Below are 13,878 nucleotides of genomic sequence, written 5' to 3'. Positions count from 1 at the left end.
TTTTGACACATACTAAATAGCACTTTTCATTCTCGGCCGTGCTGCAAAACCAACAGGAAATAACCCATAAAATGCCCCAAAATCAACAGGAAGTGACCCTGAAATGCCCCAAAATCAATAGGAAGTGCCTGAAAATCAACAGGTAATGTCCTGAAATAAAATTACCTCGTTGTCTGGCAACATTTGATAAGTGAAGGGTTCATTCGCTGCCACCCTTCCGGTTCAAATGGATTGGACGTCTGCTGGTGAACTTACAGCAGAGGGCTGAAGCTTGCTTTTCTCTTTATCAATTGTTTTAAATATGCTAGAATAATTGGATAATTCTTGCATTTCAAATCATATTGTGAGGTACCCAGATGTTTCCACCTATGATTAGTTTGGCAACAGATCCATTTTGGCGTCTCGCCGCATCGCCCGCAGAAGTTCACGCCTCAAGTTGGCACTCAACCATGTATCGCATGTCTTTGCCAAACACTTTTGCCCTTATCCAACTGGACCATTAACCCAGAAGCCCGCTCCTGTTTAGTGTACAGGCAGCATCTGCTCGAACCCCTTCGGGACGTGGGCTTACGTTAATGAAGCCTTCCATTTTTGTTATTTTTCCAAGTTGGCAGCATCCATCAAACCGCTTTTGCTGTTGTTTCCCATGTATGTTTATACTCGGCATCTCGTTCGGAGGAACGTTCCTCATTCCCCGCGAGTGAATCCTTTGCCAAAATCCCCCTTGTTCTTCACACTCTTTAGCGGTGTGGTCTCGTAATGCCTCCCCTCACCCTGAAACTGAGCGTGTCGAAAGACGACAACATCAACTGTACCGTGTCGAAGGCAGAAAAAGAAACTCAACCATTGTTCAGGTTGCAATAATAAGATAAAGGGATATGCATAGACTTCACCATCAAGACGGCTCCCACAAACATTGCCCCACGCCTTCCTGTTGGGGGCTGATTTAGGCAGAGCATTTGGCTTTCACTGTGATAAACTCAAAGACACGCTGCGTTCTAACGCCGGCCTTAGGTGGAAACAGGACGAAGGTTTTAGTGCATACAAGCAGGCAGGAGTTTCTCGACTGATTTGATCGAGGGCACAAGGTAAATATTATATAAAAGTAGCACCATGCATGCACTTTGAAACGTTGTGAAAAAAAAAAACTAGCGTAACTTTAGCTTGTAATATTTACGTAAAATGAATAACTGCCCGTTTTTTTGCTTCTAACCAAGAATCTACTGTTTTACATTCATATCTATACAAATTAAGGGTATGTACACATTTATTTACAAGAATTTTCAACTTAAAAAGCTCTGTTTTGTGGTGGCAGCCATGTTGTATCCATACACAGTAGTTTACATTCAAATGATCAGGTAATTTTTGGCCAAATGCCCGTTTTTTTGGCAAAAAAAAGTATTAATTTAGACATTTGTGTATCCCCAAAAAAATTCGCCTTTAATGTGCTGAATCCAGAATTCAACCTAAATAAGTTGATTGTATATAGAAAAATGCTAATTTTGCTTTTGTTCTGATGTGAAAATTGAGTGATTAACTGTTTAAAATTTACACTAAATAAGAAATTAAGTTGCTATGTTGGGCAAAATCTTATATATGTTAAATATTGCTATTGATCCTGAAAATATAGGTGATTATCTCTGCATTTGGTGATTTTTGCGCATCTAGGGTAAAATTTGAGAATTTTATAGCCATTTTAAGTTTTGCTATACTTAATTGGGATTTTATTGGGGAGCGACATTGAATTATTTGATGCCGCTGCTCATGGAGACTCATATATGCCTAAGGGAGGTGCCTGTTTTGGATTTGGTTTTGAAAATATTTTAAGTTTTTGAAAATAGGTCCCCTACAGATCGGTCCCGCGCCCCGTCAATTGATCGTAAAGTCTATGGGATATGTTTGTTATATAAAAAGGAAATGGTGATTGCATTTAATTGTTATAAAAATGTTAATACTTTACTGGGCGGCAGAGTGGTTAGCATGTCCGCCTCACAATTCTGAGATTAAGGGTTCAATCCCGGACGCTGGCTTTCCTGTGTGGAGTTAGCATGTTTTCTCCTGGTGCCCCGGTTTCCTGCCACATCCTAAAAACATAGATGCTAGGCTGATTGAGCACTCTAAATTCTCCCTAGGTATGAGTGTGTGCGAAAATGGTTTTGTCCACCGCACGCAACACGTCACTTTTGCTCATTAATATTCATCACGTTAGCAATTGTAGCTAGGCGGGTCAAGCTCGCGTTTGTCCCTAATGCTAAATGCATAGAAATAGTGTACGAACGAGATGTTAACTGAGCTAAACCTACCAATTCTGTCTGAAAATGATGTCCCTGGTGCTAAATTCACTGGTAAAGATGTGGAGGAACATAGAAATGTTCAGTTAAAGAGGTGGCTTGAGTGTCGAGGACCGAAAAAGAAGGGGAAAAAGAGCAGACCTGATTCAGAGGTAGCTTTTTTAGCGACACCTTTTTCTTGTGTGTATTGCCTTACGCCACTGACAATAACATTCTCCTGTTTCAACAATCTCCTTCACCACCATATGCCTTGTCTTTCATATATATTATATCTTGTGGTTGTCTTACATCTCTGACCGTTCTTGGGGGTAATTTACATTGCTATTTTTGTGTAGCGATCGCAAATGCTACTCAGTGACAGCTAACGAACTTTCAATTTTTTTTGATTTAATAACAAATCTTAATTCGATAAGATGTATTTTTTTGGCTTGGGGAAACGTATGAAGAAAACATCCTTCATATGTCGTAATGTCTAGAGTCGTTTGTACAAAGTCCATAGCAGCAGTGTTTACTCAGCATGTTCTTTTTTGAAAGATTACCCATAGAAAACAAGCAGTCATAACATGAGCTGTATGCGAGGGCGTGTCTATGTTCACCCAAATCCAGGTTACGATGGCGACGGCACGGTCTAAAAATAGCATTCGTGCAGTACGCTATAGGGTCGCAACTGATGCAGGGTGTACCCCGTCTACTACAAACAGTTAGCTGGGATCGGCTCCAGCACCCTTGCGACCCTCGTAAAATGAACGATTGGATGAATGCACTCGTTTAACTTATAGGATTAAATAATTGATCGTAACGGCGCTTTGAAGGAAATCATAAGGAAATCGTACTTGAATCACAGACAAGTGGTCTTTCTTGTGATATCTGAGTTCAATGAAATCCACTCCACGTATCCTGCTTCTTGAAGCTACAAGCATCTGGATGTAAAAATAGAAACCTAATTGGCACGGAGTAATCCCCATTTGGTTTGTTTACTTCTGGTCGGCTGTGTATAATGCAAAGCATTATTATTATTCTGTGGGTGCTTTTTTCGTGATATGTGGGGTCTTCATCCTCAGTTAGTGTACTGCAAAAGTAGAGGTCGACCGATATACAACCCCTAGCAAAAAGTATGAAATCACCAGTCTCGGACGAGCACTCACTCACATTTTATTGCGTAGAACAAACTCTGATAAAAAGCTTGAAAAAATAATGAATTAGTTCAAAGTGCAACTCTTCAGCATTCAGAAACACTAAAAGGAATGAATAAAAACGTGGTGGTCGGTAAATGTTGCTTTTGTAAAGCAAGTGCGGGGAAATATATATAGACTCGCTCCATTCTGAGGAAAAAAATATGGAATCATGAGAAACAAACAAAGAAATAACAATCAAAACACATCTCTACTATTTAGCAGCACTACCTCTAGCTTTTAAGACAGCTTGTAGTCCCTGAGGCATGGGTTTGATGAGTATTCTTCATCAATAAAGTGCCAACTCTCTTTGAATGCAGTTGCCACCACAGATTTTCAATAGGGTTGAGATCTGGGTTATTTGCAGGCCATGACATTGACTGGATGAGTCTTTCTACAAGGAATGCTGAAACAGTTTTAGCTCTGTGGTATGATGCATTGTCATCTTGGAAAATGACTTATTTTCAATTGAGGGCATAAGAAAGCTGTCTAACATTTCAATGTAAGCTTGTCCATTTATTGAAGATTTAACCACAGTGGCTTTGCCTGACATGCAGCCCCATATCGTCAAGGACTGAGGGAATTTTGATGTTTTCTTCAGGCAGTCATCTTTGTAATACTCACTGGAACGGCACCAAACAAAAGTTCCAGCAAGGTGATGATGCTCTTAAACTCTCACCTGTTTACGTCTCGTCGTGACGTCATGGTGGGTTTAATTATTTGAAAATAACGTATTGATCTTGCTGAGTGTGTATAATTATAAAGAGAAGCGCTGCATTGGTTGGTTGGGTAGTACTTAGGTATGAGATTCTGAAGGTATGATAACCTTGAGCAAAGATATTACAGTATTACATTACAGCTCTCAAATGCGTTACTTTGAGATATTTGGGTTTTTAAAAAATCTTTTCTTTTTTCCCCGTTGAACAGGATTTTTTCATTTTTCAAGATATTGGAAATTGGACCATAAGTGTAATGTTAAAATATATTTAAAAAGCTAATAATAACAAAAAATAAGTGATATATTCTAAACTGAAAATAAATGCAGTCCTTCACGGGAACGTAAAAGTCACAGCCACTGTTACAAATTATTACCATCAGAACAAAAATATTTGAATTATTTTCCATAAAAAGCACTTGTGTATGACTCGTATCATGTTTACATTATACACACACTCTTTCTCAACACAGACAGTTGCCAGACAGAAAAAACACGTGTTTTGAAAATGGCGGGATGCCCTGTCCCAACACCGGAGAATGCCCAATAACCAAGTGATAATACAACTCATAAGACTTCAAGAGCTCCTTTGACGCTGATGTGGCAAAATTCACAACCCTCGTTGCCCTGATGACAGTGACTCCCGAATACTCCTGTCCAATCCACAAACAGACAATAATGCTAAACACACTCTTCTTCCTGCCTACTGCCCGCCCCGCGAGAGCCTTCAAAAGACTAAATGTTTAACTAATCGTTGCCATTTTTCTCAGGAACCTTTTGTTGACTTGTGATTTGGTGACCTTGCCTCCTCGCCTGAATCTTTTTCGCCTTGCTGTTGTCATATCTGTGTGCCTTCTCAGTTCTTTTTTCATTCCAGCATCTGATTCAGCTGGATGGGCGGGGCCGTTGCAACACACCTGTGGCGCATTAGGAGCGCTCATTATTTAAGGACTCCTGTCACCGTCTGCGAGTGTCAGACTATTGCTTGTTTGCGTTTAATTTGCCTTGCTTACCGCTGTGTGTGCATCATCCTTCGCGCTTCCCGACATTTCTACGGTAGTGTCCTGGTTTGATCATTTTTACTTTTATGCTCTTGTGGGCTTTGTAGTTAGATTTTGGTACTCAGTTATTTTTACGTTTTTTGGCGTACTCTTAGTTGTACTTTGTTATACTCTCGTTTTTTGGCGTACCCCCTTTGTTGTACTTAAATACAAACATTCACTATTTCTGTTCTCTTGGTCTGTGATTTGGATCCGCATCAACGGCTTGCTGTTCACAACAGCTGTTTGACCGCTTCCAGCTTTCAAAATGGAGTCAGTACAAAGGGTTAAGACTAGCGATGTCCCGATCGATCGGGTCCGATCACGTCATTTTCAAAGTATCGGAATCGGCAAAAAAATATTGGACATGCCTTTTTTTAAATAAATCGTTTTCTAATTGTATTTAACGTTACAGTCAAAAAATGTTACTCATCTTCTTTAGTCTTTAGTTAGGCTTAAGGTAGGGTTATCAAATTTATCCCGTTAACGGCGGTAATTTTTTTTAAAAATTTATCACGTTAAAATATTCAACGCAATTAATGCATGCGCTGCACGGCCCACTCACGCATTGTTGCGTTCAATCTGTAATGGCGCCGTTTTACCTATATATAGGGCTAAAAGGCAGCGTAATATGAGTAGAGTGAATTTTGGCAGCCTTTGGAGGCTTTTTTTAATTGACGAAAGCCTTTCAATCCCTCTGCCTACGATTAGAAACATTGTGGGAAGCAATGTGGGGAAGAAAGGTAGTAATTGATCTTTTTCTTAACACCCTATGTTATTTCCCAACGCAGAGAAGATTTATCAATTGGTACCACTACGCACAGAATGGGTGCACTTCCCATCATGCATTTGGGCAGAACAGATGGCTCCAGTATCATTTACTGAAAGCTCAACAAATACACTAGATGGCAATATTTAGTCACAATATACAAAGTCACATTTATCCTTTAAGAATTACAAGTCTTTCTATCCGTGGATCCCTCTCACAGAAAGAATGTTAATAATGTAAATGGCATCTTGAGGATTTATTGTCATAATAAACAAATACAGTACTTATGTACTGTATGTTGAATGTATATATTCGTCCGAGTTTTATTCATTTTTGTTCCTTAATGCATTGCCAAAATGTATATGATCGGGAATGATTGGAATTGAATCGGGAGCACAAAAAAAAAAGCAATCGGATTGGGAAATATCGGGATCGGCAGATACTCAAACTAAAACGATCGGATCGGGAGCAAAAAAACATGATCGGAACAACCCTAGTTAAGACTAAGGTGAACGCGCAGAGTTTGGCCTTTTGGCCGGGTGGTGGGGGTTCTTGCCGGCCCAGGTCGTTGGAGCTGTGCCAGCGCGGGTCCGGCGGTTCAGCTGGCAGGATTCCGGCAATCTGGCTAAAAGGTCAGACTGCGCGTACGTAATTTAACAAATAGCTAATACCTTAGGGACAGAAAATTGAACCTTGAAACCTGTAATCGTCACATGTCTAGTAGGACTAGACTGGACTTTTGGATTGTAATCTGTATCTGCATCGGCATTTGTAAATCCCATATTGGTCGACATCTACTGCAAAGCATCTTGATTTCAAATAGAAGCCTTTTACTTGTCGCTAATTGGTTCTGTGGTTGTGACACGCAGGATTCAAATCAATGTTTTAGTGATTATAGGATAGAATTTCTATTTTAGTTCGAATGCCAAGAGCCACTGAAATGCTGCATCATGCAAATGTAGACATGTATCACGTAGAACGTTTGGAATGTCTTTGGACTACCGAGTTCAAAGTATTGATTGATTCATCGATTCCTGGACGCGTCCTCAGGTCTTTTGGCTGCTTCTGTTGCCAAAGATTTCTACCAGTTAATTTTTTTGGTGTATCTGTGACAGCTGACTGGAATTCTCCTTCTTGCTTCTCTCATCTTTGGCTCGTCGCACAAGCCGCAAATTGGGACTATTAGTTTGTATCGCGTCCAGTAGTGGAACTCTGAGAGTGTTTCAACGCAAAGCGATCTGCATATTTGACATTTCTCATCACTCAAGTTAACTCATTTGGAGTTTTTCTCCGCTTTGTCGCTGCCTTTGCCAGACATTTTTTTTTTTTTAACTTTGCATACACTGCACTTCCTAGCTTTTTAAATTCATGACTTTCAAGTCAAAGACCAGCTTCACGAGCCGTATTAGAGTCCTCGCGGTGATTTCCAGCCACGCTGCCACCTCTCAGCGCGTATCTTGTTATGCATCAGTAGTTTGATTTAAAAAGGGTGACGCTCGCCAGTTTCAAGCACACTGCTCTGGTGCTGCTTACTTGCTGAATATTTGGTGCATATTTTTCGCAACACAGCAAGTTCTCTGTCAACTCGAAAATGCAAAAGCTGCTGAAAACGCAGGGAACTGTCGAACTATGGATGGAGAGAGCCCTCGTGTCTGGAGCTTTACATGGAATTGCTAATTTGTTGATTCATTTGATCATCGATTAGTCGACTAAAAGTGGTAGTCTTAGATACAGTGGGGCAAATAAGTATTTAGTCGACCACGAATTGTGCAAGTTCTCCCACTTGAAAATATTAGAGGCCTGTAATTGTCAACATGGGTAAACCTCAACCATGAGAGACAGAATGTGGAAAAAAAACAGAAAATCACAGTTTGATTTTTAAGGAATTTATTTGCGAATCATGGTGGAAAATAAGTATTTGGTCAATACCAAAAGTTCATATCAATACTTTGTTATGTACCGTTTGTTGGCAAAAACAGAGACCAAACGTTTTCTGTTACTCTTCACAAGCTTTTCACACACTGTTGCTGGTATTTTGGCCCATTCCTCCATGCAGATCTCCTCTAGAGCAGTAATGTTTTGGGGCTGTCGTTGGGCAACACAGACTTTCAACTCCCTCCACAGATTTTCTATGGGGTTGAGATCTGGAGACTGACTAGGCCACTCCAGGACCTTGAAATGCTTCTTACGAAGCCACTCCTTTGTTGCCCTGGCTGTGTGTTTGGGATCATTGTCATGTTGAAAGACCCAGCCACATCTCATCTTCAATGCCCTTGCTGATGGAAGGAGATTTTCACTCTAAATCTCACGATATGTGGCCCCATCCGTTCTTTCCTTTACACAGATCAGTCGTCCTGGTCACTTTGCAGAAAAACGGCCCCAAAGCATGATGTTTCCACCCCCATGCTTCACAGTGGGTATGGTGTTCTTCGGATGCAATTCAGTATTCTTTCTCCTCCAAACACGAGAACCTGTGTTTCTACCTAAAAGTTCTATTTTGGTTTCATCTGACCGTAACATTCTCCCAGACCTCTTCTGGATCATCCAAATGCTCTCTAGCGAACTGCAGGCGGGCCTGGACGTGTACTGGCTTCAGCAGGGGGACACGTCTTGCAGTGCAGGATTTGAGTCCATGGCGGCGTATTGTATTACTGATAGTAGCCTTTGTTACTGTGGTCCCAGCTCTCTGTAGGTCATTCACTAGGTCCCCCCGTGTGGTTCTGGGATTTTTGCTCACCGTTCTTATCATTTTGACGCCACGTAGTGAGATCTTGCATGGAGCCCCAGATCGAGGGAGATTATCAGTGGTCTTGTATGTCTTCCATTTTCTAATAATTGCTCCCACAGTTGATTTCTTTACACCAAGCGTTTTACTTATTGCAGATTCAGTCTTCCCAGCCTGGTGCAGGTCTACAATTTTGTCTCTGGTGTCCTTCGACAGGTCTTTGGTCTTGGCCATAATGGAGTTTGGAGTGTGATTGACTGAGGTTGTGGACAGGTGTCTTCTATCCCCATAATGAGTTAAAACCGGTGCCATTAATACAGGTAACGAGTGGAGCCTCGTTACACGCATTAGAAGAAGTTACACCTCTTTGACAGCCAGAAATCTTACTTGTTTGTAGGTGACCAAAACTTATTTTCCACTCTAATTTGGAAATCTTTGAAAATCAAACAGTCTATATAAAAAACGGAATGAAAGTCATGTTTTAGAGGTAAAGAATAAAAACAACAATCCATAAGCTGCTGCTATTTTATTATTCTGTGGTTAAAGTGTTAAACTGCACCACGGTGAGCCGTACTGAAAGTCGTAAAATCAGATGGTCTATTCTGCGGAGAGCGTCATTCAAAGAAAAACGGTATGTTTGTTATAACCGAACAGAACAGTGAAGTCAAAAGTGGTAAAAGTACTCTTAGAAGTTTATTTTTTTCTAAAAGTTACTCAAAAATTTAATGTAACGTGTTACTACTCGACTCTGCGTTCATGTTAGCGTCCATGCTAGCATCATAAATCACGTAAATACGATGAAAACAATTGTGGATTAGCTTGCTTAGGCTGCGTTCACACTGCAAGCACATCTGATTCAAATCTGATTTTTGGTGCTGGCTTTTCACACTATTTTTAGCAAGTGTCCAAATCAGATCCGGGCCTGTTCAGACTGAGAAGCATCTTTCTTGTCCAAATTTGATATGAAACTACCTCTCGTATGTGGTTTCAAATCAGATTTCTGTGCTTTGTGACTGTTTCTGACGACAAAAGAGCCATCCAGTTTCAATCTGGATTGGCTAAAAATCAGATATTGGCTGCTAGTCTGAAGAAGGCCTGAACAAGGTAGTGCTGCGACGATTAATCGATTATTTCCAGTGATTCGGTCAGAAAAAAGCTATGAATTTTGCTGCTTCGAGTATTTGTTGAATTAGAGTGGAGTTGTAATGGTTGGTTTTCAGTGTGTTTGCATTTATTTTGATATGGGTGGATACACTGCTCTCTAGTGGCAATGGTAAATGACATAAGTCATTTAACATGGCTGAATCCAGCTGCTCCCTGCTAAGACCAACATACGTTTTTTGTTTGAGCTAATTTTTGAATGCATTTGTAGTTTAGTTAATAGGCCTATTTAGCCGTTTTTTTTTTTTTTTTTTTTTTTTTGTGGGAATATGTGTTTAAACGATTTGTTAAGAGCATTTTAAAAATCGGCAGGAAGTGATCGCGATTGAACTCATTGACGGCAACAGACGTCTAATCCATTTTACTGCTGCAAAGATTAATCAATTATCTCGAGTAAAAGATTTGAATGAAATTTTGCTGCTTCGAGTATTCGTTTAGTTAACGTTGCGTTCTAGTGGTTTGTTTTGAAAGTGTTGGCATTTAGTTTTATTGATTTGGGTGGATACACTACCCTCTAGTGGCAACAGTGAATATGATATACCGTATTGGCCCGAATATAAGACGACCCCGATTATAAGACGACCCCCTCTTTTTCAAGACTCAAGTTTGAAAAAAGACTTTTTGAACACCAAATTAATTTTTATACAGAAAATAAGTACAATACATCTGAAACAAATGATTATAACAATATATTTGAGAGAAAAGGCATTTAATTTCGCATTCAAAACTTAATATCTGAACATTTAAACATTTAACATTTAAATATGTAAACTAAAGTACAATCAAATTCATAAATGAATGGCTTCTGGTTTTTGAAATATAAATAAGAAAAAAATATTGTGATAAAACAAAATTGCAATAACTGCATTAATTATCAAAGTGAAGTCTAACTGTAACTGAAGTTCAGCATTCGATTCATTGATGACTGGCGCCATCCAGCGTCGTGAATGGGTATATGTCTAGGCCGCAGTTTTTTTATTTATTTATTTATTTATTATTTTTTTTTTTTTTGTTAGGCCTCAGTTATAAGACGTCCCCCAGGTTTTCATTCTTACTTTAATGCAAAAAACACCGTCTTATATTCGGGCCAATACGGTAGCTCATTTCACAATGCTGAGTCCAGCTGCTCCCTGTTAAGAACATAACCTGAGTTTTTGTTTGCGCTGTTTTTTTTAATGTACTCGTAATTTAGTTTACTAGGTATATTGAGTCGTTTTTTGTGGGAATATGTGTTTGAACCATTTAAGAGCATTGTGTAAAAAAGTTAGCATTTTATAGCATTTAAGCTAGCGGATTTTTGCTATACAAGTTAGCCAATTGTTCTTCTGTCGTCCTGAGATTACCCGTTTGAGGCTAAGGTCAGGTATTTGAATTTATTTTGTTGATAGATTAATCGACAACTAAATTAATCGATAGCTTCAGTCCTAGAAGGAACACGACACACAATAATAAACATTGTTAATTTTAAATGATCATCTAGCAGAGGATTCGGTCCATTGCAAGAGTGATTCCGCAGTAAAAAATCCATCCTGTAACCACGGCTAATGTAACGCCATCTTGCATCAGGCTGTTTTTTTGGTTGCGTTCGTAAGGGATGGATGATTTTGCGCGTTATTGGTTCTGCAAGAAAGCCTTATCTCTGAAAGCATAAGACAAAACAGGGCAATTACCCCGGGGAATTGAAATGTCAAGGCGGCTTTAGCATTTTCAAGCAGAGAAATGGGATTTAGGAACACTTCCTAACTTTGATAATGCAGTATATAATCTGTTTTTTCCCCGAGCGGAACAAGCAACCTTAGTTCATTAACGAACTGCAGTTCATCAGGTACGTTTTGTTTAAACTAGAATTCCGAAGCGGGGTCGAGAGGATGGAACTCATTAATTTTTAAAGGCTTCGGTTTTAATAGAACACTTCTCCCAGCGATTTCATTACCGCGGTAGCCATAGTGTTGAATTAGGGCATTAGGAAAAAAACGATTGGATTTTTTTTTTAACTAGCTTGAAGAGCAGTTCAGAGGACAGGCTGCAAATTTCACCGCCTGCCTCGAGAGAATTATGAACCCGAGTCAAGGTCCCGCTTGCTTACACGCAGCTGTCGGCGCCTGCCAGAACTTTCAGTAGCCGCTGTTCTCAAAACAGCCCGTGACTTTTTTTTGTCTGAAGCATCTCACCTCGCCGTTTTGGCATTCGGAAGCACCTGTCTCTGCGGCTTTTTAAACGACATCACTTTAGCGAGTCGCTCAAGAGCCCTGACGTAGTCCAGATGCAGCCTTTTGCTTATGGAAGGTCACGTACATAAGCGGATTTTAAGGGGGGGCCAGGGGGTCAGGTCCCCCCTGGTGGCCGAAAAGTGCCATTGAATGTAATTTAAAAATATATACAGTGCCCTCCATAATTTTTGGCACCCCTGAAAAAGATGTTTTTTAACTTCTAATATATATATTTTTTAATTCAAATAATATGGGACCTTGATGGGGAAAAAAAGAGGAAAAATCCAACCTTCAATACAAGTGAATTCATTCAGTGGGGAAAAAAATCCCACATAAAGAAAAAAATTATTTGACACCAAATCATGTGTGTCACAATTATTAGCACCCCTGGAGTTAATACTTTGTACAACCCCCTTTTGCCAACAAAACAAGGTCTGGGGACTGAGATGGCCATGGTAGGAGCTTGATTTTGTGTCTGGTGAACCATTTCTGTGTAGATTTGGCCATATGTTTAGGGTCATTGTCTTGCTGAAAGACCCATTGACGATCTTTTTCAGGGGTGCCAATAATTATGGAGGGCACTGTATATATTAAAAATTAGAAAATATATATATTTTTTAAATTCTTTGAAAAAAATTTTTTAGGGCTGTCAAACAATTAAAAAAATTTAATCGAGGTAATCACAGCTTAAAAAATAATTAATCGTAATTAATCGCAATTCAAACCATCTCTAAAATATGCCATATTTTTCTGTAAATTATTGTTGGAATGGAAAGATAAGACACAAGACTGATATATACATTCAACATACTGTACATAAGTGCTGTATTTGTTTATTATAACAACAAATCAAGAAGATGGCATTAACGATAACATTCTGTTAAAGCGATCCATGGATAGAAAGACTTGTAGTTCTTAAAAATGTTAGTACAAGTTATAGCAATTTTATATTAAAACCCCTCTTAATGTTCTTGTTTTAATAAAATTTGTCAAATTTTTAATCAAAAAAATAAACTAGTCGCTCGCCATTGTTGATGTCAATAATTACACAATTCTCATGGTGCTACAACCGATAAAATCAGTCGCACCCAAGCACCAGCAGAGGGCGACAAAACACAAAAAAACACAAGTAACAAGTGGACATCACACTGTGCTGTCATTTTAATCTGTTTGAGCGGGGCATGTGCGTTAATTGCGTTGAATATTTTAACGTGATTAATTTTAAAATTTAATTACCGCCCGTTAACGCGATAATTTTGACAGCCCTATTTTTTTTTTTTTTTTATTGAAGCAACTTTTTTAGGGGATTGAATGATTTAGACACAAATGTCCTACCCATTATATGGCCCAAACACAAAAAGGATTGCTTTAATCAAAGAAAACTTTTTCAACATTTTTGGAAAAAATTAAGTGTTCAAATGCAAATTTTCCAATCTCAAATATTTTTTCGCAAATTTTTGGGGGGGATTTTTTTCTTTTTGAAAATATATATATTTTTAAGCAACTTCTTTTTTGATTGAATAATGAAGACAAAAATGTCCTAGCCAAAATTTGGCCCAAACAAAAATCAACTTTACTCCAATCCAAATAAATAAAATAATCAAAGAAAAATAGCTTTAAGGTGCATTTTTTTTCTTCAGTTTTTTGAGTTTCGAATTCATTTTTGCATTCGGATTTTTTTAGATTGAAGCGCCTTTTTTGTTGTTGAAAATATATATATTGTTTGAAGCAACTTTATTTTAAATTGAATAATAAAGACACAAATCTACCTCCATATAGCTCCGCCCAGGGGATA

At 38.9% G+C, this 13,878-nt stretch overlaps 1 protein-coding gene across 1 annotated transcript in view; it reads left to right on the top strand.

Moving 5' to 3' along the window:
- LOC130927928 (collagen alpha-1(XXV) chain) overlaps positions 1–13,878 on the top strand; it is a 198,349-nt gene that overhangs the window by 43,473 nt on the left and 140,998 nt on the right. The gene's annotated exons all lie outside the window — the stretch shown is intronic.

Source organism: Corythoichthys intestinalis, chromosome 13 (assembly GCF_030265065.1).
Source record: "Corythoichthys intestinalis isolate RoL2023-P3 chromosome 13, ASM3026506v1, whole genome shotgun sequence".
In the NCBI taxonomy this organism is placed as follows: domain Eukaryota; kingdom Metazoa; phylum Chordata; class Actinopteri; order Syngnathiformes; family Syngnathidae; genus Corythoichthys; species Corythoichthys intestinalis.
The sequence above is the reverse complement of the archived record's forward strand: the minus strand, read 5'-3'. Positions and strand labels throughout refer to the sequence as shown.